This window comes from Acinonyx jubatus, chromosome E4 (assembly GCF_027475565.1).
Source record: "Acinonyx jubatus isolate Ajub_Pintada_27869175 chromosome E4, VMU_Ajub_asm_v1.0, whole genome shotgun sequence".
NCBI lineage: Eukaryota > Metazoa > Chordata > Mammalia > Carnivora > Felidae > Acinonyx > Acinonyx jubatus.
The window spans coordinates 21,391,286-21,416,534 of NC_069395.1; the positions used below are offsets into that span (position 1 = coordinate 21,391,286).

The following is a 25,249-nucleotide window of genomic DNA, read 5'->3' on the forward strand; positions in this document are numbered from 1 at the left end:
ACTTCAAGGTTAGAATATCTTGGTGGGGCAATGGGGTTATATATTATCTGATACTATTTTCTTACATCAAATGTTCTATTTCAGTTCCATTATATACAGCCTATTTATTATGGTAATAAAGAATAAAAAATCTCCTTTAGATTGCTCTCAGTTTTGGAAGGACTAGGGATGGGGGAGTGGATTTTTCCATTATGTCATGGTAGGAAAGAAGTATATCACATATACTTGAATCTTCAGGCTCATTGAGAGGCTGCTTCCTGGGATTCTTTCACACCCAAGTAAAGAGCTTGTTTGCCACATTTATAATACTATAGTGAAATCTGGGATTTACATTTTCTGCTTTTATAATACACTGTTGTCTTTTAAGAATTATTAAATAAATATAAATTTTAAATATTGACTTCTTGGGAATGAGTACAATAAGAAGCACATAGAAAGTGTCCCATAAATACTTATAAATATTTTTTTTAGAGATTTACCCAGAGCAGCCATATGGTAGTTCTTTTTCTCCAATGATTAATGGTAACTTTTTCTTCTTATATCCCCATCTCGTCATCCAACACGATCTTAAAACACTGCATTTGGATAAGATCATTTGGAAGATCTACAGTTTTAACAGCTTTCTTTTGTTCTGGCTGCCTCCTATGGGTTCTTTATTCTTAGAGTAGAATCTCGGGAAATCTGTGGATATAGCTAAGGCTGAAAGACTCTCAAAGAATAATCTTGTCTACATATTGGCAATGAGGAGGAGCTCATCAAAACCAAATTTAATGTGACCAATTCCAAAGAGGTCACTTGATAATAGTTCTTTTCACTTTGGGTAGGCATAAACCTAGTCCAGGTATTTCCATCTTCATCTCATTGCCTCAGGCAAATTCCTTGATTTGATTTGATCTTTCATAAATATGATATGTCTGTGGAGAAAGGTGAGGGTTGAGGTCTTAAGCAACACACTAGGGTGTTGGGATGTTAAAACTATATACCTCAGACAGTGGTTTGACTTTGAAGAGACTATCATGAAAAGATTGGAAAAGTGGTTGAAATCAATTTAGTTATTCTTTGTTCTGCAGTATAGAATATACAGTTCACAGTACTCTGGTAAAAATATTTTGAAATAAGCAGTTTGTTAGGAGTGTGAATGACACTTAGCACTAAGTCATAAAAAAAATCTAAAAAAACCCAACCCAAGAAAAGTCACCCCAATTTAGCCATAAGTCATGTAAGCACTGAGGTGCAACTATTTTAAGAATAGATATGCATACTGAATTTCTTCTCACAGATCCTCTTGTGAATTAAGCTCTGATATCTCATTTTTAGATCTTGTTTAAGCTGGCTTAACACTAATGAGTAAAAGTGCTGAACTAGCTTTGTATGAGTATTCTCATTGTGTATTTCCTAGGGCAGTGCTTTATATGAGATTTTTACAACAAAACGGTTTCCATTTGGGTGCCCACAGAAACAGATTCCGAGACCGTTTCCTAATGCAAAGTAATTTATTTGAGAAATGTATGAAACACCATTTTGGAAATGTGGAAGTGAGACAGGGAAGAGAAGGCAGCCAGTATTAGGTATTATCAAGTCATTTACTACTAATGTCTGCTGGCACTTAATCCCAGAGGAAAATCTGGGAAATGGTGTAGAATATACATCCCAGAGATCTCTGACCCCAGGGATGTGGAATATCTCTATCTGTATTGGTCAGCTTGGGCTCTCATAACAAAATATCATAGACTGGGTGGCTTAAGCAAGGGGAATTTGTTTCTCACAGTTCTGAAGGCTGAGAAGTCCAAGATGAAGGTGCAGGATGATTCAGTTCCCCAGTAAGGACCTGCTTCCTGCCTTGCAGGTAGCCACCTTCTCACTGTGTGAGGACAGAGTGTGCTGACAGAGAGAGAGAGAGAGAGAGAGAGATAGTAAGCAAGCTCTCTGGTGTCTCACATAGGGTCACTAATTCCATCATAAGGGCCCCATCCTCATGACATTATCTAAACCTAATTACCTTCTAAAGGCCCCATCTCCAAATATTATCACATTGGTGTTTAAGGATTTAACATATCATTTTGCATTGGGTTGGTGGGGGTGGGGGGACACAATTCAGGCATAATAATATACCTAACTCTCTCTTTCTATCTCTATACATCTCTATCTTTATCTCTATCACATCTACCTACCTACATTGTCTCTCTCTTTCTCCCTCTTTACCTCTCCCTCTTTCTCGAGGGAGCTGTGTATTAATTCTCCACTCCCACCACTCAGTGGAGGAAGGCTGCTCCAGAGGTTAATTCCAGAAACTCCTGTCTCACTCTTTGCTCAGGCAGAATGGGCTCTCATTAGCTTCAGAGAAAAGCCGTTAGACAATGAGACTCAGACAGGTAGGTGAAAGTTGGCCCACAGACACTGAAAGTGCCAGCGTAAGTTGTTACCCCTGTGGGACTTACTCTGCATTTACTATACTAACTGGTTTCTGAGATGGCATTCCTATGTTACCCATTCAAAGTATGAAACTTAAAGGTTTGTGTTTTAAAATACAAGTAAATGTAAAATGTGCATTTTGTTTCATAATATATTTAGAATTATAAAAATAATGTTAAAAATTACTTATAAGTTGAATAAAGTTAACTTTTTCCTTCAACATAAAAATTCTTTGGAAGAAAAAGAATGTCTTAGCCTGGTTTCCCTTGAAAGCAGAGACTAAGACAAGTCTTGCCTGTAAGTAGTTTATTTAATTGCAGGAGCTAGAGAGATGTGAAATAAGAAAGGAAAGCTAAAATAAAGGTAAGTTATCAAGTTGGCTATTGGTGTAGGTTGACTGGTGATTATCTTGCTGGGATTTTCTGAGGAATGAAATACCTTTCAAAACTGTCCATGCAGGACTGAGAAATGGAAGTCTTAATCCATCATTTCTATGGTCAATCCTAGTCCCATAGGGACTAACTGTGTTCTCCCCAAGGTAATACATGCCTGAGCCATGATCAGGTGCAGAAAAGTCCTGGGGCAAGAGCAAGGGGTAAGAAGTACAGGATAGTGGGTCATTCTTAGGTTACATTTGAGGAAGTTGGTTTCTGGAAGCCGGAAGAGAAATGATTGCTGTAATAGTGGCTGAAATGAGGATGTGTGTGTGTGTGTGTGTGTGTGTGTGAGTGGGGGTGGCTAAGAAGATGTGTAACGGTGCACATGAAGTACCAATACAGTGATGCTTCAGGAACATGAGACTAGGAGTTGGGGACGTTAAAGAGCATGCTCTAGGGTGTTGTGTGGAGTTATTGATACATCATCCCTTTGCCAAGATCCAGGACTCCTTTGCTGAATTCAGATGCTTTCACACTGTGTAGTTTCTGTCAAAAAAAAAAAAAAGGAGGGGTTCAAATGCATTCTTTCCTTCACTTCACAAATACCTATTAATTTTATATTGTTATATAAATTTAATTTGTTAGTCCCTCAAAGTTATTTATTAGAGTTGCAATAATTACGACTATTTGGATTTGTTAATAAAGATTCAAAATATAAAAATCATTTTTCTTTCAAAATATAAATTCTCATTAATATTATGAAAACATATAGGTATATGCTATATAAAAGAGAACAGAAAATCTCTTTATAAGTAGTCTTCAATTTGAGTCTTTCCCCATCATGCCCACATCTTTCACTATTTGTTGGTAGTGGAGTTCTGCTTTTTCACTATCCACATAAGGAGAGATGATGAAGAGATAGTCTACCCCGAGCTCTGCCAGCAGCTTATGCTCCTTCCAATCACAGATTCAGAGGGAACTGGGAGAACCATTTATTAGAGTGAGTATTTAATGCGTGGTGTCATAAAGTAATCAATCCCACATCAGCTGCTATTGTCCATCTTAGTAATCTGTGCAATGGGCAGGCACAATACTGGACCCAGTGGAAATGAAAGGAAAGCCACTGATCAAAGAATGCCTTTTTTTTTCATTACAGAAATTCATAAAATGCACATAAATATACATTTAAATATTTGATTGAATCATTTGGTTTTGTTGCTGTAAATACATTTTGTGTTTCATTGCATCAAGCACAGACGTCTTTTTAAATCAAGATTCTAGAAAGCCTTTCAACTTGTGTGATTTGAAGAAAGATACTGGTACTGTTTTTTAGTCATTCCTGATAATTATTTCTATTGAGTTCTAGTGAAGAGAATTAGAAAATATCCCCTTACTTGAGGCTGCTTCAAATCAGAAGGTATATAGGATTTCCTCATCCGTAAAATAGGTATAATAATTGTGTCTTCGGTTTAATATACATAATGAGATTAGAGCAATACTTGGCACTTAGTAAGCTCTCAGCAAATGTTAGTTATTAATCTTATTATGTTTGTGTACTACAACCTGGGCTATTGAATACTTATCTAAATCTAGGTAGTAAAAACATCCTAACATTCCAAGAAAATAGCAAGCTACATAAAGATGTCATTAACAGCACAATAACTGTCTTTAAACCCAAAACTTTAAAATCAAGGATAATGTACAATTGAAAAAACTAATAGGGCAATTCTAGGACATAACCTCAATAATCCTTCAGATATTCTCAATGTGTGTATTCCAAATGAAACCTATCAGGTACCAATTCCTTCATTTATTCAGCAGATCTTTAGTGAGTTCCTACGATGTGCCCAAGCATTAGATGTAGAAGATTCATCAGTAATTAAGACAGATTCTCTGATGTCAGTGACCTTAAACTGTAATGAGAAAGACAAGACAATGAAAAAATAAGTAAACATAAAAACAAGGTAATTATGGACTGTAATAAGGATTTAAGAAAAACAGAGTGATGATATAGACAGTAGCAGTAAGAGGCCATTCTAGATGGAGATCAGGGAAGCCTTCTCTGAGGTGGTGACATCCATGCCAAACTTTAAGGATAAGAACAAGCCAGTCAAGTGCAATGGTGGGGGCAGAGAGGAAGGACTGGAAGAATTTCAAGTAGAAAGACGAGCAACTGCAAAGGCTTAAAAGTAAGAAAATGTTTGGTGTGTTCAAGCAATAGGAAGACCATGTACTTGGGCTATGGTGACTAAAGGTGAAAACTGGGTAGAGGGAGGTTGAAGAGGGGCACGAGCGCATGGTTAGGAATTTGGCTTTATTTGGAGAGAAATGGGATGCCATTGGAGGGTTTTAAGTGAGAGGTAACATAATCTAACTTATGTTTTAAAATATCTGGCTGTTTTAGGGAGCATGGGTAGTTGGTGTTGTCAGAAGCGAGACGCAACAGAAAAGCAACTCAGAGACTCTGGAAGTGGTCCCAGGGAGAGATGGTGGTGTCTTGCAATATGGTGATAATACAAATGTAGAACAGTGAACTGACTTGAGATGTATTTTGGAGCTGGAACCAACAGGACTTGCAGACAGATTAGAAGGAATGGGGAAAGGAAAAATCATTGATTTTGGCTGTAATGACTCAGTGGATTGTGGTTCTGTCTCCTGAAATAGGAAAGAGTTGGAGGAAGAGCTATGTTTTCGTGTTGTGAGAGGCCTAATACACGTTCAAGAGGAGTTTTCAAGTAGGCATGATGAGGTCCAGATTTAGATCTAGGTGTACATTTGGAAGTTGTTACTGTAGATGGGATTTAAAAGTGTGGGACTAAATGTGACCATCAAGGGACGCTGCTGAAAAAATAATTGTAATAAGAACATAAAAAATGAGCAAGGACTTGGCAACAAAAGTTTTTGGTGACTTAATAGATTGGAAAGTTTGCAGAGAGAATTGAAAATAAGGAAGCAGATATAGATGACTCATTCAAGGAGTTTTGCTGTGGAAAGAAGGAGAAAATGAAAGTGTTCGCTGGACTGGGGAGTATGTGGTCAAGGGAGTTTTTGTTTTTTTAAGATGGGAGATAGAAAAAATATTTGCATTCTGATAGAAATGATCCAGCAGAAATAGTGGATGGATAGCAGTGCATGAGGAGATTCCTAAAGCAACAGAATCCTTGAGAAGGTGAGAGTGTTGGAGCAAAAGCACGTGTGGAAACAATTGTTTTTTAATAGGCGTAAAGACACTTTTGAAACTGAAAACAGGAAGCATGTGTAGAGTTGATGGTGGCACTATGATGGAATTCCGATCTGGTAGTTTCTATCTTTTTCAATGACTTTTAAGAAAGATCCTTATCTGAGAGGGTTTGAGAAGAGGTTTGCTGAGAGAGAAAATTAGGTAATTTTAGCAACAGGGACATGAAGTTATTTGGGAAGGATTGTAAAGTTGTTGGGAACAGATGACTGATCATTTTAGGTTTGTTATCATGAAGTTAAGGTGAAACCAATAAGCCAGTATATGATATTTGCTAGCACTAGCTAGCCACTGTGTGGCAGGCAGACAAAAGGAAGAGAGCAAAAAAGAATTGTTTCAGTTAAATACAATAAAGATATGACAAGGAATTTGAGAGAGTTTCCAGGAGTGTGATATAGTCATAGACCATGGGGTCTAACTTGAATGAGAAGGAAAGTGAAGACAGAAAAGACGTGATAAAGTAATGAGGCCATAGATGGAGATCACAGTGATGTAGAAGAATTGATGAAGTGGATGTTTTAGAGGGATTGACCTAGAAGGGAATGATCTGAGTTGACTGTTTTGAGTGGAGATTTTGGTGGTGATGCATTTACAGACAAATGCAAGGTCTCTGTTGTAACAGTAGGAGTGGATGGCTAAGGTGGAAGATGGGCAGATGAAAGTGAGATCAAAGACCTGGTAAATAAATCAGAGTTTTTGATGAGTCATCCACATGGCTGCTGAAATTCCAAGGAATGATGAATGGTGTAGGGATGGAAGGAATGTAGGTAGTCAAATAAAAATGTCTTCAATAAATGAGAGGTCCATATAAGTAGGACCATAGAGGAGAGAAACAAGAAGGTAGGTGGCATAGCATGATGGCATAGCTTCAGAGGAACTGTGGTCTTTAAAAGCTTTTGGAGAAATACATGGTTTAGAAGTAGCAATATGGATCAAAAAGGACACACGGGTATTTAGGCTTCTTTCCTGTCCCTGAGACAACTACAGGGAACAATTTCAAATTAGCATATGGGCAAAGGGGCATTCAGAGAAGAGTGTGAGTGAGTTTGTTATAGATCCAGAGTTTCAGAAGGCACAGTGGATGGGTGAGAAAGGGAGAGGAAGGGGTTAGTTAGGAGATGTAAGATACGCTGTCGGTCTTGTGGACACTGGATGTCTTGGGTTTTAGATAGTGATGGTTCTCTTATGAGACCCTACTGTGGTGATGGAGAACACAAATGTGTCATTGGCCCAACTGTTAGACCTTGATATACCTACAAAGAAAATTTATGTAAAAACCATGCTGTGACACAGAAGACTTTCATACACGTTTGAAAAGTTTGAACTACTACTTGTACTTGTGTGTATCATGCAGTGTTTGAATGGTAGTGTCTTAGGTTATGGCACTTAAGGAATCTCATAGGACTCCTGCTTCTCTCCTGTAGGGGATCAATTTTTAGGTTGAAGTCAACTTGGAAATTTCTCTTCTCACCAAGAGAAGTTGGGTTGAAGCTTAGAGAATGAAATTTTCAAGTTAGAATAGAAAGCACATTTCTACCAGCTGCTTATAAACTTTTTTTTTAAGATTCCCCATTGTAGAGGGCAAAACATCTCCTTAGAAAACAAGTGGGAGACAACTCTGTTATACTGAGTCTGAATTCTGAGTTTTTGTCGACATAGAGCCTGTATAAGCACTCTCATACAAGAAATTGGCCACATAACTTGCATGGGGAAAGAACAGCATGGGGTCAGGAAACAAAATGGACAATAAGAGAAAGAAGCAAGAGAGGTAAGAGGTTGGGGGCTTCATAAATTCTTAGTGAGGGAGTTTAATATTAGAATCTCATTGTTTATTTACAGGTTTTTTTTTTGCAATTATGCTAATGCATGTACAATAACCTTTTAAATTTTGATTTCATAATGTTGGGTTCAGTTAATCTCAACCACTTTTTGCTTTTCTTTCCCCCCTAGAGACTCAGGACAAAGAATATCTCCCGATACTGTTAAATGTAGTTATCTGGACTGAATTGAACTTACATGACAATTGCAGTCAAGATTCTGGAACTCAGAATGGGCAAACCAGGTAAGCCGTGCCAATTTTAGAATGTTGTTTTAATAAGGCTTATTCCTGTCTGGGTCGGCTGCATTTTACATATGCAATCTACTCAGGCTGTGAGTATGAAGAGTTATTGCCATGACAACCAGGACTGACTGACTTGTCTTTCAGAAATGGTAACAATTCAGCATGTTTGTAGATGATACCTGTGGTTCTCAAAGACTTTCTGGAAGGTCAAACAGTTTTGACAATGGTTCTCAGTGATGTAGAAAGACCACTCATAAGGAAAAATGTGAGTTAAGTTCAAGCCATGCCTCTCCATGAGCCAAATGTGGAACTTCAGGCAAATCTATAGAGGCTTCAGTTTCTTCACCCATTTAATAGGAAGTTGGAGGCTAGATTATATAGTCTTTAAGGTTGTTTATAGTTCTAAGTTTCTCTCATCCCCTAGATTTACCTATTGTGAGAATATGGAGTTAGATAATTTATCTACTTACTCTGTAATCAAGTCATCATTTCTAAATATTTTGTGAACTCTTTTTTTGTCTTACCTTCAGAACCGACAACCTTCTCTCTGGATTTTGATTTAAAAAAGAACAAATTAAAACTCTTGGGGGTTAAAAATAATCCATGAAGAAGACAATTCTAAAAATTTTTTGAGCAATTGCAGCTTTATTGGTTAGAAAGGATAATTTTTTCAAAGTAATAGACTTGAATGGGTCAACTAATTTGATATAAATGTTTACACTGGAATTATTTTAAACATCAAAGCATGTACTTCAACCAGAAGTTGATTATTTTGATTATTGTTCACAACAGAAATATGAAGTAACCCTGCGTTGAGAATTTATTCTTTGTTTTTCCTGGTTGTGTGTAGTGGCTGGCAATCCATTTTAGCTATCAATTATATAGCAGCTATCTAACTCCTGAGTTTTATGTAATATAAAGCAATATTTCATAATGAATAGTTTTGTCTGTTTGCGTTCAAGTGCCCTATCTTTTCATTATTTGCAAAGCTAGCTGTGACAGTGAGGGAATTTAGTTTCAATAGTCAGATGTCCTCTTCATTCCAAAAAATAGATTGATCCACCTTTGATGTTTTCTTCTTCTTCTTCTTCTTTTTTTTTTAACGTTTATTCACTTTTTGAGAGACAGAGACAGAGTGGGATGAGGGCAGGAGCAGAGAGAGAGGGAGACACAGAATCCAAAGCAGGCTCCAGGCTCCAAGCTGTCGGCACAGAGCCTGACTCGGGGCTCAAATTCACGAACGTGAGATCATGACCTGAGCCGAAGTCAGACGCTTAACTGACTTAGCCACCCAGGAGCCCCAACCTTTGATGTTTTCTTGCTCAAAGGACTTTGAGAGAACTTTTCCATAACACTTAGTCATTGACCTTTTTACAATCCCTCCTCCCCTGGCTTCTAATCAGGCTTCTTGGGTAATTGGAATTATCCTTTTCTTGGAGTGAGGGCACACAGTACCAATTTATTTGTTGCTTAATATGGAGACTCAAATATGAACTTGCTTCTTTTGGTCCATATTTCTAGTGTGCCTTTGGCAGATTGGGTTGACTCAGGTTTGTCTTCTTCCTTTTGTCCTTCTTATCTGTTTCTTTCATCTTAATTTCCTATTTTTCTCTCTCTATTCCCTGCTGTTTCCTTAATCTAATACCTTTTATCAGGTCTTCCATTATTTCCTTTCCCATTCCCTTAAATATTCCTGGACTTTCATCTGAATTTATGTGCTTGCCTTTATTCCCATTTTACTTACAAGCTCACACCTTCATAATCACGGCAGGTTTCGTAGGCATGAGACCTGTGCGGTTATATGGGTCCCACACTGAGAGGGCCTCAGGCTTGGTGTAATGCTCTGCTGTTACCATCTTGAAATTTTTAATAAGCTTTGAACAAGGACCTCTGCCTGTTCTTTTTGTAATGGGCCCTACAAATTATATAGCTGTTGCTTATTATAGCGATTTTTTTTCCCTTTCTGGTTGGGTAAGTGGTTTTGTTTTAGTTCATCATATTTTTTTATTTATTGCCTTCCTGTGGTACATCATTTTGACTGCTATTTTAATATAGCCATATTTAGCTCTGTTTATTTCTCACATCCGTCAGGAACATTTAGCATTATATAAAAATAGTATATGGTCAACTTTTGATTGGCCACCCTGACTAAAGGAGAAGGGAATGAGAGAATCAATGAAGATTACAATTCATATAGGGAGTAATCATTTTGGAGAACATTGTGTGGTTTTTCACCTTTCAGGGCCGTACCTTTTAATTCATGTTTGCTCAGGTTAATTGTTTTGAACTCCCTGCATACATGGTAATTGGTGGTTGGGGAGCCTGCTGAGTGGCATAGGCTAGCTAACCTGAGGTTAAATATCTCCTAATAAAGGAAATTGATTGCTCTTGTATTTTTTTGTTTTTAGACAGGAAAAATGAATTGGTTTTTTTTTTTACAAGTTTACTTGAAGGGGTTAGTAGGAAGTAAAGGATTTTTTAATAATATTCCAACACCTTTTTTGGTTTTGACAAACCAAAAGGCCAAGTCTTATCTTTTTACCTGGTGGCAGAATGACTCACTTTACTCTGTGATACTGTCTGCCCAGAAGCATTGAAATAGTAATGAAGTCTGACGTACCCCCAGGTTAGCCTAGGTGTTTAGATGTTACTTATCTTGGTTTGCTTGCTTTTTTTTTTTAACTTTATTTATTTATTTTGAGAGAGAGAGAGAGCATGAGCAGGGGTGAGCAGAGAGAGAGAAAGAGAGAGAGAGAGAGAGAGAATTGGCACAGAGCCCAACATGGGGCTCAGTCTCTCACAAACCATGAGATCTTGACCTGAGCCGAAATCAAGAGTCCGACACTTAACCAACTGAGCCACTCAGGCTTCGTGTTTGTCTCTTTCTTTCTTTCTTTCTTTTTCTTTCTTTCTTTCTTTCTTTCTTTCTTTCTTTCTTTCTTTCTTTCTTTCTTTCTTTCTTTCTTCTTTCTTTCTTCTCAACACCCCTTCCCAAAATCCTTATTAGGTGCCAATCACTGTTTTTACCACTTTAAAAATGCAAACTCATTTAATCCTAGAAATTAGGTACTATTAACTATCCCCTTCCTATAGTTGGAGAAGCAGATGCACAAATTAAGTTATATAACTTTCCCAAAGACACAGTTATTATGCACTAATGTGAGAATTTGAACCCAGGCAATCCATCTAGGTCTCAGTGCCATGCTGCTGCATGACCTGTTTAATTTTATCCATTCAGACCCTGAGAGTTGGAAACCTGGGCGATTGATGAAATAAAATCTTATCGTAGTAAAGGACTTCCTAAAAGTCTCTTATTTCTTTAACTTTTCTTCAGATGGCAATACCTACTAACAAGTAAGTTAATGTGTAAAAAAACCCAGGCAGACCTAAATATTAAAAGTGCTTACGACTCTAAAGTAGATATGTCTGAGATGCCATTCTGGATCCTACTGAGATGAATACTTGACAGTATATTCCTGGGAACTAACATTACAGAGATGCTTCACTAACTGTCACAATCCCTTTTGGAAACTTGTGATCACAGCTGGTGACATTGCTGACATCTTTTATCTGTTGCCATACTTTTTCTTTTGGCTAGACATTACAGAGTGCGGAGTTAGATGGCCAATCAATGTGCTGCATCAGAATCGATAGATCTCAGTAAGCATTCCATTAGGCCCAGGAGCCTTTCCATTTCTCAGTCCTGTCTAGGTTTTGCACACTCTTTCGTGAAAAAAGAGAGTTTGGGGATTATGTTCTCTACCTGTAGCTTCTCATGGACAAATGCATCCCCTATTATTGTAGAAATCTAGTCAATAAAGCTGTCAGAATTTTAAAAATATTGACAGTAGAGCCAAGTTCAGTGTACTTAACCTCTGTAGTAAGTTCTGGGAGTGAAATATAAGAGAGGGAAATGATATTTATAGGAAAGTGCCTGAAGTTTAAAAATAAGTTAAAAATGTTAGATGATAGAAAAGAATCCCTGGCTTGAAGTTGGAGAGTTTGCTTTTTGGCTTCGTTCTGTCACTAAGAATCCTGGGCAGTTAATGAAATCCCTGAAAAGTGAGAGGACTTAATCTGATATTTTTTTACTGTCCGTAACAGCTCCAAATACTAAATTTTTGTGACTTCAAAGAATTTTATTCCCACAAATCCATTTCAATCCTAGGTGGATAGGCACCTATGGAATTTGTGTGAGAAATGGCATATGGCTATTGTTATTATGATCTCTATTCTTTCTTTTGTATGCACCTAAATATCTCTTCCTTCTACTTGCCTTCTCACAGTTGGCCCACCTCCCTGCTGATAGCAAGTCAGAACCCATATGATAGCTTTGCCTCTATTCAGAACTTAAGAAAATTTTCTCTGACCTTTTTCTTTGGGCAGATGGGGCTAGAGTGGTTAGCTTTACCTTCTACACATCTTAATTTCTCTCTTAGAATCCTGGAAATCATGCCCACCTTCAATAACACTTTCAGGGGCGCTGGGGTGGTTCAGTCAGTTGAGTCTCCAACTCTTGGTTTTGTCTCAGGTCATGATCTCACAGTTTGTGGGTTCGAGCCCCGCATTTGGGATTCTATCTCCCTCTCTTTCTGCCCCACCCCTGCTCACTTTCTTTCTCTCTCAAGATAAATAAATAAACATTAAAAAAATTAACAATTTCATATGAGTTAGGTTAATGCTAGCAGCTGTAACAGATAAATGTCAAGCCTCAGGTGGCTTTACACAATTTGGGTATTCTTGACCAACTGGTGGCTTTCTTTCAAGTAGCTTCCTCTTATCCTGTGGCTCCACCATATTCCATACAGATCTTTCGGGATCAACATTACGCTGCAACAGGACAAAGGAAGGGGAAACATGGATTGTAATTAATGGGAAGTTTTTATTAATGTAACCAGGAAATAATGTCCATTGATTTTGTTCATATTCCATTGGCTATGTCCAAAGTGTCTGGGAAATGTGGTCTATCTAGTTCTCTGCCAAGGAAGAAGAGAGAACTGGTTTGATATGCATCTGGTCCAGTAGTTCTCAAATTTTAGTATACATCACCTGGAAGGAGTGTAAAAACCAAGTCTGTTGGACCCCGGTCCCCGAGTTTCTCATTCAGGTCTGGAATGGGCCTATGAATGTGCATTTCTAATAAGTTCCCAGGAGATGCTGATGCTGCTGATTCAGGGGCAATGCTTTGGAATCCACTGAAGTGATGTATGTTTGCTACACTTATTAACACATAAAATAAGGACTATATTTCTTGAGAACTTCCAATCTTTCTTGGAGGGAGAGGAGAGAAAGGTTAGTTGACAGAGAGCCAGAAACTTGGCTTGTAATGAAGTGGGGCTCCGGAGTACAGGTGACCTGAATTCTGGTTTTGACTCTACTTAGCTGTGTGACCCTTGCAAGTAACTTCATCTTTCTTAACCTTAGTTTCCTGTGTATGAAATGGGAATATAATAATATCAATTCTGCTTAAAACAAGGCACTGTTGAAATCAACTGAGAGAAATAATGGGGTAAAACAATGATCTTAAAAGCGGACTTCTGAAATCGCCTTTGGGTAAGAATCGTCTCTTGTAAGGAAGATATCTTGAAAATTTCCTCGGGGGTGGAAGTGCAAGGTCTGAAAGGAGAAAAAAAGAAGTAAAACTGCTCTGAAAGACAAATGGCTGGGAGTTTGGAACAAGTGAGCACCACGGAGAAGGGAGGGAACGAAGCAGAAGGGGCAGTGGTTTTCCCAAGCACCTTTTCGAACAGGGATAGCTACTGTTCAATTTTCAGTTGTTTGTGTTTCTGGCCGTAAAGCTTCTCTGTCTCCCTGAACTTTCAGGAAAATTGTAGCTGTTTTGTGGGTGGAAATCAGTGAAGAGAAGATGAGTTCTGTGTCTGGCTCGGTTCAGAGCAGAGCCAAGAGGATGCCTAAGGTATAGGGGCAAGGCATGAAAGCCAAGAATGTGGAGGCAGGAGCTCCACGCTGGAGTCTGTCACGGACACCTAAGCCCCTGAAAACGTGGAAATGGCTCTACCTACAAAGTTTCATGAAGTTAGCATCTCAGACATTTGTGTAGGAAGGGCCTGGCACGAATGCTACAAATATATGATTAATTATTCTTGGACATGCCAAAGGACATCTCTGATGATGACATTTAGAGTGGTATTGCTTACATTTTCAAGTATCTTCTTATTCATTCATATATTATTTACATTATTATGCTCTTCATTATACTTTCATCGGGCTTTTAAATTTTAAGTTTAGGTATGGATGAATTTTCTAAAAACTACAAAATTACCCAAATAGAAAAGATCAAATTTCAAGGTTAGGAAGTTCTTCTAATAATAATTTATGGCCCAAGTACAATGTGATGAAGTAAGGTATTGTGCATGTAGGTATCAACCTTGAGACTACTTTTGCCGAGTGTTGGATCAAAAATGGGGAAAAGTATTTCTAGCTTTAGTTAGAATTGCTCTTAGAATGTATTAATTATTATTTCTAAAAAATGGTATATTGTACGGGCACCTGGGTGACTCAGTTGGTTCAGAGTAGGACTTCTGCTCGGGTCACGATCTCACAGCTCATGAGTTCCAGCCCCGCGTCGGGCTCTGTGCTGACAGCTCAGAGCCTGGAGCCTGCTTCGGATTCTGTGTCTCCCTCACTCTTTCTGCCTCTCCCCCGCTCACACTCTGTCTTATCTGTCTGTCTCTCTCAAAAATAAATAAACATTAAAAAATTTTAAAATAAAAGAATGGTGCATTGTATATATTTCTCAGTGTAATGGCTTAATTTGGAGAGCTTCCATCTCATGTAGGATTTTTCATTTCCTTCTGAAATTATAAGAGCCTCTCCCTTAGTTTCTAAGACCATTATAACACCATAATGGTATAATTTATGAAAGGGTGTATATTTTGCATTTTCACCTTTGAGAGTTATTTTTCCCCAAGCTTCTCCTTTTTGGAGTGTTTGCAAAGCTCTGCAAATGACAAGCGCGTCCACAATGCAAAGAATAATCTTTCTGTTGGGCTGTTCCTGGGGTAGTGATTAGCAGTATCTTCACTGAATATTTAGCTTCTTCAAAATTGCTTATCTGTGCTGGGGATCAGTGAAGGATCTGGGTGAGCTGTCACTACTTTACATAATTAAGTTTTTCTCACTGAAAAAAGAAAGTAACAAAATATGGAGTGAAAGAAGCCTAAGGTTGGGCTTTTAAAACATTTTCCCTTTATGTTTGTTCCCCATTTAAAATAACCCGAAACAAAAGCAAAATAGTTGAGACTGAGGAGGAATTTTATGCAGATCAGTGAGGCTGACAGCTCACATTTTCTTGCAAAACCCTCAAGAATTTTCCTACGCAGACTCCTCTGCAGTCAGTGATAAACAGTAAATGCCATAAAGAAGACTATTTCCCATTGTTCAGTACTGACTGGTTTGGTGTGTGGGTGAGGGGAAGGACCGGGTAGAGGGACTTCCATTGCAGGGAAGCTGAAGTCAGACAGAGACAGCAACTCAAATGTACTGAAATGATAGATAATTCAAGCTTCTCATATCACTTTAAATTAATACAAAATCATAGCACAGGATTTCTGCTTAATCTCATTTTTACTATGCAGAAAATAAGCGCCAGAATTAGAATGAAATATACTCTTAATGCTTAGATGGGATGTCCAGTCACTGAGAATGTGTGGATGAACACTGACTTTGCTTGCTTAGCTGTGCATAATCCCTATTTGCCTCTCATTGGAGTGGGCTAGTGGGCCCAATGGGATCCCCTCCCCGGTATTTATTGAGCTCACTAATGTCTGGGGGGTGTCTTTCTCTGGTTACTGTAATAGGGAAAATTGCATTTGCTTATCTATCACAAATGAAAATCACCTGGGGAATAGAAAGAGTATTTTCAATTCTGCTACCATTATTTCAGAAGCAATCAAATGCAGAGGGATGAAAAGTCAAACACAGAGAAAAACACTGATAGATTGGGCAATCTGCATAGCTCTCTGGGATCATCATTATTTCAGTGTTCAAGAGGAAAATGCACATTTGAAAGATGGTAAATTCCATCGTATGCAATCAATCATTCATCTCCTATAGCAAAAATAATTGTGGAGGAGATAATAGTTCAGAAAATAACTATGGAGCCACCCCTGCTTCTTTGTTTGTTTGCTTGTTTGTTTCAAAAGATACCAAATGTTCTCTAACATTATGTGGACATCCCTGTCCCATTAGAATACGGCTCCTAGATGATTTTCAAATATTGGTATTCAGTCCCAATCACCTGCGAATGATGAGGTCAAAGTAAATCCTGCAGCCACAAAGAGCAAGATGCTTGACATTGCCTTTCTTCTAGGACATTTTGCCCTCTTATTCCAGACTTTAAAAATAGGTTATCTGTCTGCATTTTGTGCATTTTTTCTACCTTTATAATCTGAAGGTGATTTTATTAATACAGTAAATCTTGGTTGACTGATACTTTAGGAAGATGCTTTTTCTGGGTAAACTAAAAGCCTGACATGGCTCTTCCTGATGTTCTTAAATATTTTATTAGCAATGTCTCTCCACCCCCTTCCTATTCATAGTCTCCTTCAGTTTAATGATATAAAGCAGGTGGTAGGGTTGTCAAAACTAGGTTTCCATTAGAAACAATCTCTGAGAATGTGGTGTGTTTTCTTCCTTATTTTTCTCATTATTAGGTGTCTCAGACTCAAAAGGCTTATATGGCAGTTTAGTGAAATATACATCCTGCTTGAAACCAATGTTCTGAGAGTTTTCAAGGCATGAAAATCAGATATCATAGATTTTACATTTTTTTTTAACCATTCAGAATGTGGATTCTGGGTTTCTTTTTCTTCCCAATATTAACAAAAAGCCCAATTTGCAACACCACCTCCCTCTCTTCCCCTTCTGGTACTGGATGGAACAGCGTAAGTAAGGAAAGAACTTTGTTGTGATGTTGAGGCAAATTTACCCATCAGTCTTGATGTTTGGAGAAAAGCTATTTAGTTACTGACAACTTTTTAAATTATTGGTGAGTCAGAAATGTTATCATTCTTAACTTTCTTTGTAACCCTTTATCCCAAATAAATTGAGGTGGGATATTCAAATTATTATTTAGTAGAGGAAACTAGAAATAGCTTTTCCTGCTTTTAGCTTTTTTTGCAGGAGAGAATTAAAGAAAAGAAGGAGAAAGAAAGGTAGGAAGGTATAATGGGGATAGGATACTTCAGGATCCCCTGCCTTGGAATGGGACAGAGAGTTAATAGGAGTGAGGAGAGGGCTACTCACTGCTTTATCTAAGGTGACCTGAAAGTTCCCATTCCCCCTCTTTCAAACCTTTTATTGACTGTAATTACGTACAGAAAAGGGCACATGTTGTTTAAGTACGTAGCCGGATGCATTTTCACAAATGATCACACCACGTAATCAACACCCAGAAAAAAAAAAAAAACAGACTTAACAGCTCCAGAACTACTCCTCATATATTCTTCCGGTTACCACCCCTCACTCCCAAGGGTAACTACCACTCTAACTTCTAACAGCACAGGTTTGCTTTGCTTATTTTGGTTATTTAATATAAACGGAATAATACCCCATGTACTCTTTAGTCTGGCTTCTTTTACTCAGTATTGTGTCTGTGAGATTCATCCACGTTGTTGCACGGAGCTTTAGCTCACTCATTCACCTGCTACCTTTTAACTATCTTAATTTGATACTATACTTGTGACTAGCCATTTTCTCAGAGAGAGGAGTGTGGTTAAGAGCACGGAATCTGAAACAAGGATGTTTGTGATAAAAACCCAGTTCTTCTATTTGTTAGACATATCATCTCAGGTAAGTTACTCAAGCATTCATTACCTTAATACCCTTACTTGTAAAATGGGGATAATAATACTATCTTCCTTATGGGGCGAGTCCTTAATGAGGTAGATATTAACTTGCAGTAAAATATTTACAGTATTTATCAGAGTGCCCAGCAAAAGGAGACAGCATTTGTAGGTCTAGGCTATGGCTAGTTCTCCAAGTCACACTTCATTTTCCTCCTTCTTTGTTGCTTCAATTCTCCACGCACAGAGTGGGGGAATAACATACGCTAACTGACCAAAAGTAGAAAAGAAGTGACTTTGATAGAAATAAAAGACGTTCTTGATATCATTTACCCTTTGATCCCACTCCATAATTTTTAAATTTGTTTTTTTTAAGTTTATTTATATTGAGAGAGAGACACAAAGAGAAAGGGAGAAAGAAAATCCCAAGCAGGCTCTGCACTGTCAGTGTGGAGCCCAACACAGGGCTTGAACTCACGAACTGTGAGATCATGACCTGAGCTGAAATCAAGAGTCAGATACTTAACCGACTGAGCCACCCAGGTGCCTCTCCATTAATTTTAGACCTAAGTACCTACATTTAGTTTTCGAAGGTTTATTGTTTAATTAAAAACTCTAATTACTCACTGGAAATCTAATAAATAATAACATTGAGTGTACAGTGATGAAAATTTAATTTGCTACAAAAACTTTTCTAGTAAAATGATAGAGAGGTATTAGCTATAAGAAACTTCATAATGTTATGCTTTAATTTACTTCTCTGGCCCATTACTTACAGTTAGCATGAATAACCTAATACTGCCTTTGCGGTATTTGTGATTTGGAGTCTTTTATGGGAGGGTGGTGGTGGGGAAAAGGTGGTACCACAATCTGAATGATTGGAAGTAACAAAAAAATTTTCCATCTTCATTTCTCTACCCTACTTACCTTCCTCTCCTTCTGTTTCCACTTCCTTATGCCCACATCCAGGAAGAGCTGGGAACAATGGTGCAGTATCATTTAGTGTAAAAAAATACATTAATAAATGCTAAATTATTTATTTCTTCTTCTTTTCTCTCTCTCAGTATTTCCTCTACTAGTATCAGACTCAGGAGAGAGAGTCTCATGGACTTGAAAAAGTGTGAAGGCAACTGTAATGCTTTTTCTAAGAAAGACTTTAGAATGTGTATAGATATTTTATTATTTAAATTGGACATCAAATTTCCTCAGTATATTGCTTGTGTTTTGTTATTCCTAGCAACTTGGGTCTATAAAAAAATGATGTTCTAAATGCCATCAGGTATTCCATTTTCCTAAGAAAGTAGTTCAAGAAAGTTCAGACAAAAATTACATTGTTCTGTTTATTGCCTGAATCTAAAAATTCTTTGTATTTCCCACTTCGTTGATATATAGTGTGTGAACCCAGAATTTCTAGAAGATATAGGACACAGATATTATAAAGTTTTAAGGGTAACTATCTTACAGAAAAAATCTTGACCTGGTTCTAAAATCTGAAATTACAGTGTTTCAATATTATAGTTTACCTTGAAATACAAATCACTGAGCATTTTGGTCACAGTAAATAAGTAACTACGTTGGTCTCATGAACTCCTCCTCATGTCATGAGGTAGTAAGTGTGTCTATAGACACATGTGATGCTAGTAAGCTTCATTTTGAATAAGTTTATCTATATTGAACAAATTTTCAATATTTCAATAAGTTTCCTGGAAATCAACCCAAGGGTGGGGGGGAGGAATAAAAATACAAATTAACTGTGTCATGTAATTGTATAGAATTCCCATGATCCTAGGGTCCCCTTTAGTATTTAAAAATGAAATTTGATCAGTGATATTAGAAGCATGTTTTGGGGTCATATATTTTTGTTTTTGCTTCACACACTTATACCATTATCCATTCCTTTCAAAGTTTCTCCTCAGCTAATGTTTATGTGTATCTGTTTGGGTGGACAAAACAATGTACGGTCTTTCCCACACTAGTGGATTAGCCCTAAGGGAATATCACTGGAGCTATTTCAGAGAAGTTAGGGTGGGGTGACCCTGATGTTCCTGGGATGGTCCAATTTGGGCACTGAAAGTCCCATGTCCTGGGAAACCTCTTGGTCTGGGAAAACTGGGATGGTTGGTTACTCTGAGATCTTCTTACCCTCCAACATCTCTACCACTAGCCTGTCACAGAGTCTGAAATGGATCCTTTAGACTGAGTGCTGTGTTTTCAGCAATCTCATGTTAAAATGCAAATATACCAAGATAACTGATTAATATTGGTTTTCATCATTTATTTTTTACCGAGTATATGTTTATCAGCCACATGGCTTCCACTTCAGAGAGCAGAGAGCTGAACCAGGCAGAAGAGTAATTATTCATAGTGGGGAGAAAAGGAAAAGAACAACCATTTGTTAAGGACCTACTGCATGTTGAGGAGTTTGGTGGGCTCTCAATGGAAACAGAAACAAGGCAATAGCCTCTAAAGTGGACACGATATTGGGTTGGAGAATGGGAAAGATGAAGAGCGAATCCTCCAAAAGAAGAAAGTCATTACTTGCCTGAGTGAAGATACACCTGTGGTTGAACATAGATCTGCTCATGGGCTCTGCATCTTTCTGACAATATAACTGGCACACAAAGTTTTAACCTCCAACACTGAAATCCTCATCACTAAAAGTGGGATATGATACTTTCCTAATAAGATTCTGTGTTTTGTGAAAATTAAATGATATAAGGCGTGTAAAATACTTAGGGTAATGCCTACTACCTAAAAAAGCAGCATATAAATAGAAAGTGTTACTTCTGTTGCTGTTAGTGTATTTGCTCAGGGACACCCTGCTCAAAAAGCTGTGGCTTCTGAGTTGGTGACATTCATGGCCACTTTCAAGAGCGTATCATTCCTTTGTCTCTTTGACATCTAGGCTATTTGATGCCTTTGCTGGAAACTGCTGGATTTATTGTTCCATATGTGTGGTATGGGTATACAAACAGGAAAAAAAAAAAAAAACCCCGCACAGCAAAAAGCAATTGGATTTGTTTATAAAGTCATAATCACAGGAGCATTGTTTCTCTTCTGTGCCTCATTCTGGGTCCTATTCTATTAAATTTCTCTCAGGCATCAATTCATTGCCTTCAATTTTTATGGGTTTTAAGTCATATAGAAGGTGCTATATAAATGCAAAATAATAAAGAAGGAGAACAATTTTGGGGATTTCCATGTGTACACTATCAAAAGTACTGCAAAAAAAATTCTTCATTTTCCTCCACAAAGCTCTGCCTGAACATTATTTATGGTAGTAGCAAAATAGTCAACATGGAATGAGAATTCGTCCAGCTAAAACATCTGAGTTATTCATAGGTGAACCAATGGCCTAAACTGTCATTACATTTCATGAGAAGCATTCCAGTGATAGAGTCATACAAAATTGAAATTGTAATGAAATGTAACTTTCCATGTATTCATGGATTTAAAAGGAAAAAAAAGAATACCATTTCCTCCAATGGGTGTCAATTTAAAGTACAGTTTCCTATTTTTTTATTTAGGTACCTACTAAAGAGAGTACAATATCTGTGACAATATGAGAACTTTCTTAATCTACTTCTATTCCCTAAATAAGTATAGATGTGAACACTTGAAATTCATCTTTAAAGTCTTGATATAAATGTAAAGAGCAGAAAATCACACATTGTCAAATATGTGAGGTATAGCAAAGCATAGTCAGTATGATCCCCTCATGTTACAAGTGAGAAATTTGCTTTGAGTCTGCGTACACAGATGACACATCTAATTTTTTAATTTCAATTCCTTTTCCATTACATTTTTTTAAAGGAAAAATCTCAGCAAACTGTATTGTAATAGGTTCTAAGGAGAGAGGGGGGAATGGAGAAGTGCCTTCCAAAATGCTAAAAAGGTCCAATAGTTCTGATAATTTTAAAGTGCTGGTAAAATATAGATATAATCAATATTATCAGGATGACCATAAAGAGGTTGAGCAAAGTAACTTTTGGAATAGATTCCAAACTGCCTAACAATGACCTTCTATTCAACCCTGGCAAAAATTCTAAGGAAATGATGTATTACATTATTTACCTGGTAAACTATGGGGATACTGATTTTTTTTTCCCTAGAAAACAAAGCAGTAAAAGCAATGATTAATTAAGCCTCATTTATTTCTGGTTACTCACCTTAGTTAGTTTAGAGTTTCTCAAAATGAGGTCTCTAGACCACCAGCATCAAAATCAGTGTAGTGCTTGTTAAAAATGCAGGTTCCTGGGCCATTCTTCAAACCTAGTGGATTGTAGTATCTGAGGGATGGGGCTTGAGAATCAGCCTGTTAGTAACTTCCCTGGATGATTTTGAAGTGCAATAATACTTTAGAGCTATATCTAAGTATTACTCTTTTATGCTTGATTAATGGTTTGATAAAGTAAAAGACGATCTTATGCATTACTTAGGGTTAGTGCTATTTGAAAAGGTGGCTGTACTAAGTGTTCTTTGCAGGGGATTTTTGGTTCTATTGTTATATGGAATAAATATTTCATTTTATGTGGCAGCATCTGAAAAGCCTACGAAAGAAATTTCTTGGAACACAAAGGTTGAGTCTATAAAGTGTGGCACTGTTGAGGTAGTTCTTTTGCATAAACCACTGGGATTTGAATAATGGACATCATGTCTGCTAGAATTTTGTAGAATCAATAGGCTTACTCAGAGATGGAAAAATGATGCCATCAAGCAGGAATTGGCAAATTTATTCTGTAAAAGGCCAGATAAATATTTTAGACTTTATGGGTCATACTATCTCTGTTGCAACTACACAACTCCTTTGCTGTAGTATGAACACAGTTATAGATTTACATAAATGAATGAACATGACTATGTTCCAATAAAACTTTATTTACAAAAGTTTTATTCACTGTCTGCATTTGGCCTGTGGACCATACTGTGCTGATCCCTATCAGAGAACATTTAATGTGTAATTCAATCAATACTTACTTATTAAAATTTTTAAAAAATGTTTATTTATTTTACAGAGAGAGAGACTGAGCATGAGCAGGGGAGGGGCAGAGAGAGAAGGAGATACAGAATCCAAAGCAGGCTCCAGGCTCTAGGCTCTGAGCTGTCAGCACAGAGCCTGATGTGGGGCTCAAACTCACGAACTGTGAGATCATGACCTGAGCCAAAGTTGGACACTCAACCGACTGAGCCACCCAGACACCCCTAATTCAATCAATATTTAAATTAAGAAAGCACAAAGCACAAATATTGAATACATTTTGATAATCTGTATTTATATGAGAATGTTGATAAAATAGGTAAAATGAAAAATATGGATATGGCATTTCTTTTGCTTTCTGTCCTTATTTGTGATCCATTGTCCTTTTAATGTGTAATAAAACAATTTGATAGGTTCTAGATATAGCCACAGATTGACCTATCATCAAGAGGTGAAGTCTGTTTCCACATTTCTTTAAATTTGACCTGTGATTTGCTCTGTCCCATAGAATGCAGCAGAAGTGATATTTTTCCAGTTCTAACCCTAGGCCTTGAGAAGTCGTGAAGCTTCCATTCTCATTCTAGAAATGATGACGGAGAGTGAAAATCCATGTGGATGGGGCGCCCAGCTGCCTCTGCCTTCCCAGCCATCTCAGTCGAGGCCCACACCTGCGAGTGAACCCAGCTGAGAACACAGTAAACACAGCCCAAATTACCAAGTCACAGAACAGTGAGTCGAATCATTGTTCCTGTTTTAAGCTGCTACCTTTCAGTATGTTTTATTAAGCAGCAGTAGATAACAGATACAAATAGGAGCAAGATCATGAGCTGAGCATGAAAGATGGAGGCTGTGTTTGAAGGTTAAAGAGAAGCCCGAAATGGAGAGGGTTTGAGATGGTGTATCTATGTATCCTGGGGAAATATAGTAGGGCTGCTGGAGAGCATGAGGACTTCATCTGAGGTGAGTGAACTCAAAGTAAGGTCTATTAGAATGGTTATGTGGTTTTTTTGTTTGTTTTTTGTTTTTGTTTTGTTTTGTTTTTTTTTTTTTTTTGCAGTAATAGTCCAGCTGTGCTGGTTCAGGCAGCAAGTGGAGAGTTGGATTTAATTGTGTGTGTATGTGCGGTGTGTGTGATGTTTGAACAGGTGAGCATGATGAAAGGAGAGAGGAAGGTGACATATGGGTTTACGCAAGGGGGTGATACCAATAATAAACTGGGTGCAGAGGAAATGAGGATATAGTGACTGTGAGGCACCTTAAAAGGATCGCTGGACTATTGGACACTTTGGAGTGGTAGCAAAGAACTATTGGAAGAGTTCTAGAGGTAACGAGCTGGGAGGATAGCCGCTGGTTTCCAGGGAGTACCTGGTTTAAATTAAAGCTATGGGAGGTGGGGATGGTGGTTTTCCAGTGAGCCAATTTGGCCCAGCTGAACCACCTTACCTTCTGGCGTGTTTGTATTTAGGGGGAGGGTGGGATCAAGGCAACAGTCATCTTGTTTTTATGCTCAAAAACAGGGTGCGTGCTTTGTCGCTCATGTACATTGTTGCCTGTTTGCTGGGTTATCTCATTGCTTTGGGCAGCAGCTAGACTGCCACCACAACACCCCCTGGATTCTCCTTCAGCTTCTCCATCCCTTGGGTCAGGGATGTGTCTCACTCCTTCATGGAGGGCCTCAGTATCTCCAGCAGCAAGGTGCCCAGCTTAAGGTTGGAAGTGGTGAGAGACTGAAATGGCTTCCCATCTGTCCTTGTGGGTTCTAATTTGTTTTCTCTCCATTTTTATATTCTTCCTTTTTAACTGCCTGCCCTGTGGACAGTTCTAGCTTTGGACATGAAGATAACAGCCTTACCGAAGGTGAGTAACCAGCTCCCATTTCTGTTCTATTTGTTAAATTTTTAGCGGTTCTGTTTCTCTGGTTGATATAGACAGCTTACGGTTTCAGTTTTTGGTATTGCTACGTTCTCAGGTATGAACACCTGAGTGGATGGGTAAGACAAAGTAGACAACAGGATCCTTGAAAGAGAGGTCCCGCAACTGAAATGAGCTTTGTGGATATTGAACGCTCTAAGAATTAGGACCAAAATAGTATTGGAAAGAATGGTATGGAGCCCAGAAGCCAAAATCCTCGAGGACTGAGCAAGCCTCCCTGAGACTGTTTATAGCTGCTGTAAGGAGGTAAAATAGTTGGTGCCATCTGATGGCATAAATGCTCAAGGTGAGAGGGCAAGCACTATGTCACTGATGTAGACTACACACAACGCAGTGTTGGAGGAAACTTACAGTGAAAACGGAAGAGTAAACATGTTGCCAAGTCCTGCCCCTCTTTTCTGTGAAGTCCCTTTCTCAGCAGATTTAGCCCTTCTCTGTTCAGGT

The 25,249-nt window shown here is 38.0% G+C and overlaps 1 protein-coding gene and 1 long non-coding RNA gene across 3 annotated transcripts in view; both read left to right on the forward strand.

Moving 5' to 3' along the window:
• Positions 1 to 21,001, forward strand: part of CDC73 (cell division cycle 73) — a 321,928-nt gene extending 300,927 nt beyond the window's left edge. Inside the window, exons 25-26 of the mRNA XM_027074943.2 lie at positions 7,978 to 8,089; positions 18,960 to 21,001. The gene's annotated coding sequence lies outside the window, so the exon portion shown is untranslated. The remainder of the gene's footprint in view (positions 1 to 7,977; positions 8,090 to 18,959) is intronic.
• A 1,936-nt stretch (positions 21,002 to 22,937) lies between these two features.
• Positions 22,938 to 25,249, forward strand: part of LOC128313079 (uncharacterized) — a 549,707-nt gene continuing 547,395 nt past the window's right edge. The window contains exons 1-2 of one of the 2 annotated variants that reach the window (XR_008293246.1): positions 22,938 to 23,833; positions 24,391 to 24,730. This is a non-coding gene — a long non-coding RNA (uncharacterized LOC128313079). The remainder of the gene's footprint in view (positions 23,834 to 24,390; positions 24,731 to 25,249) is intronic. The other variant, XR_008293245.1, reaches the window with a different exon arrangement.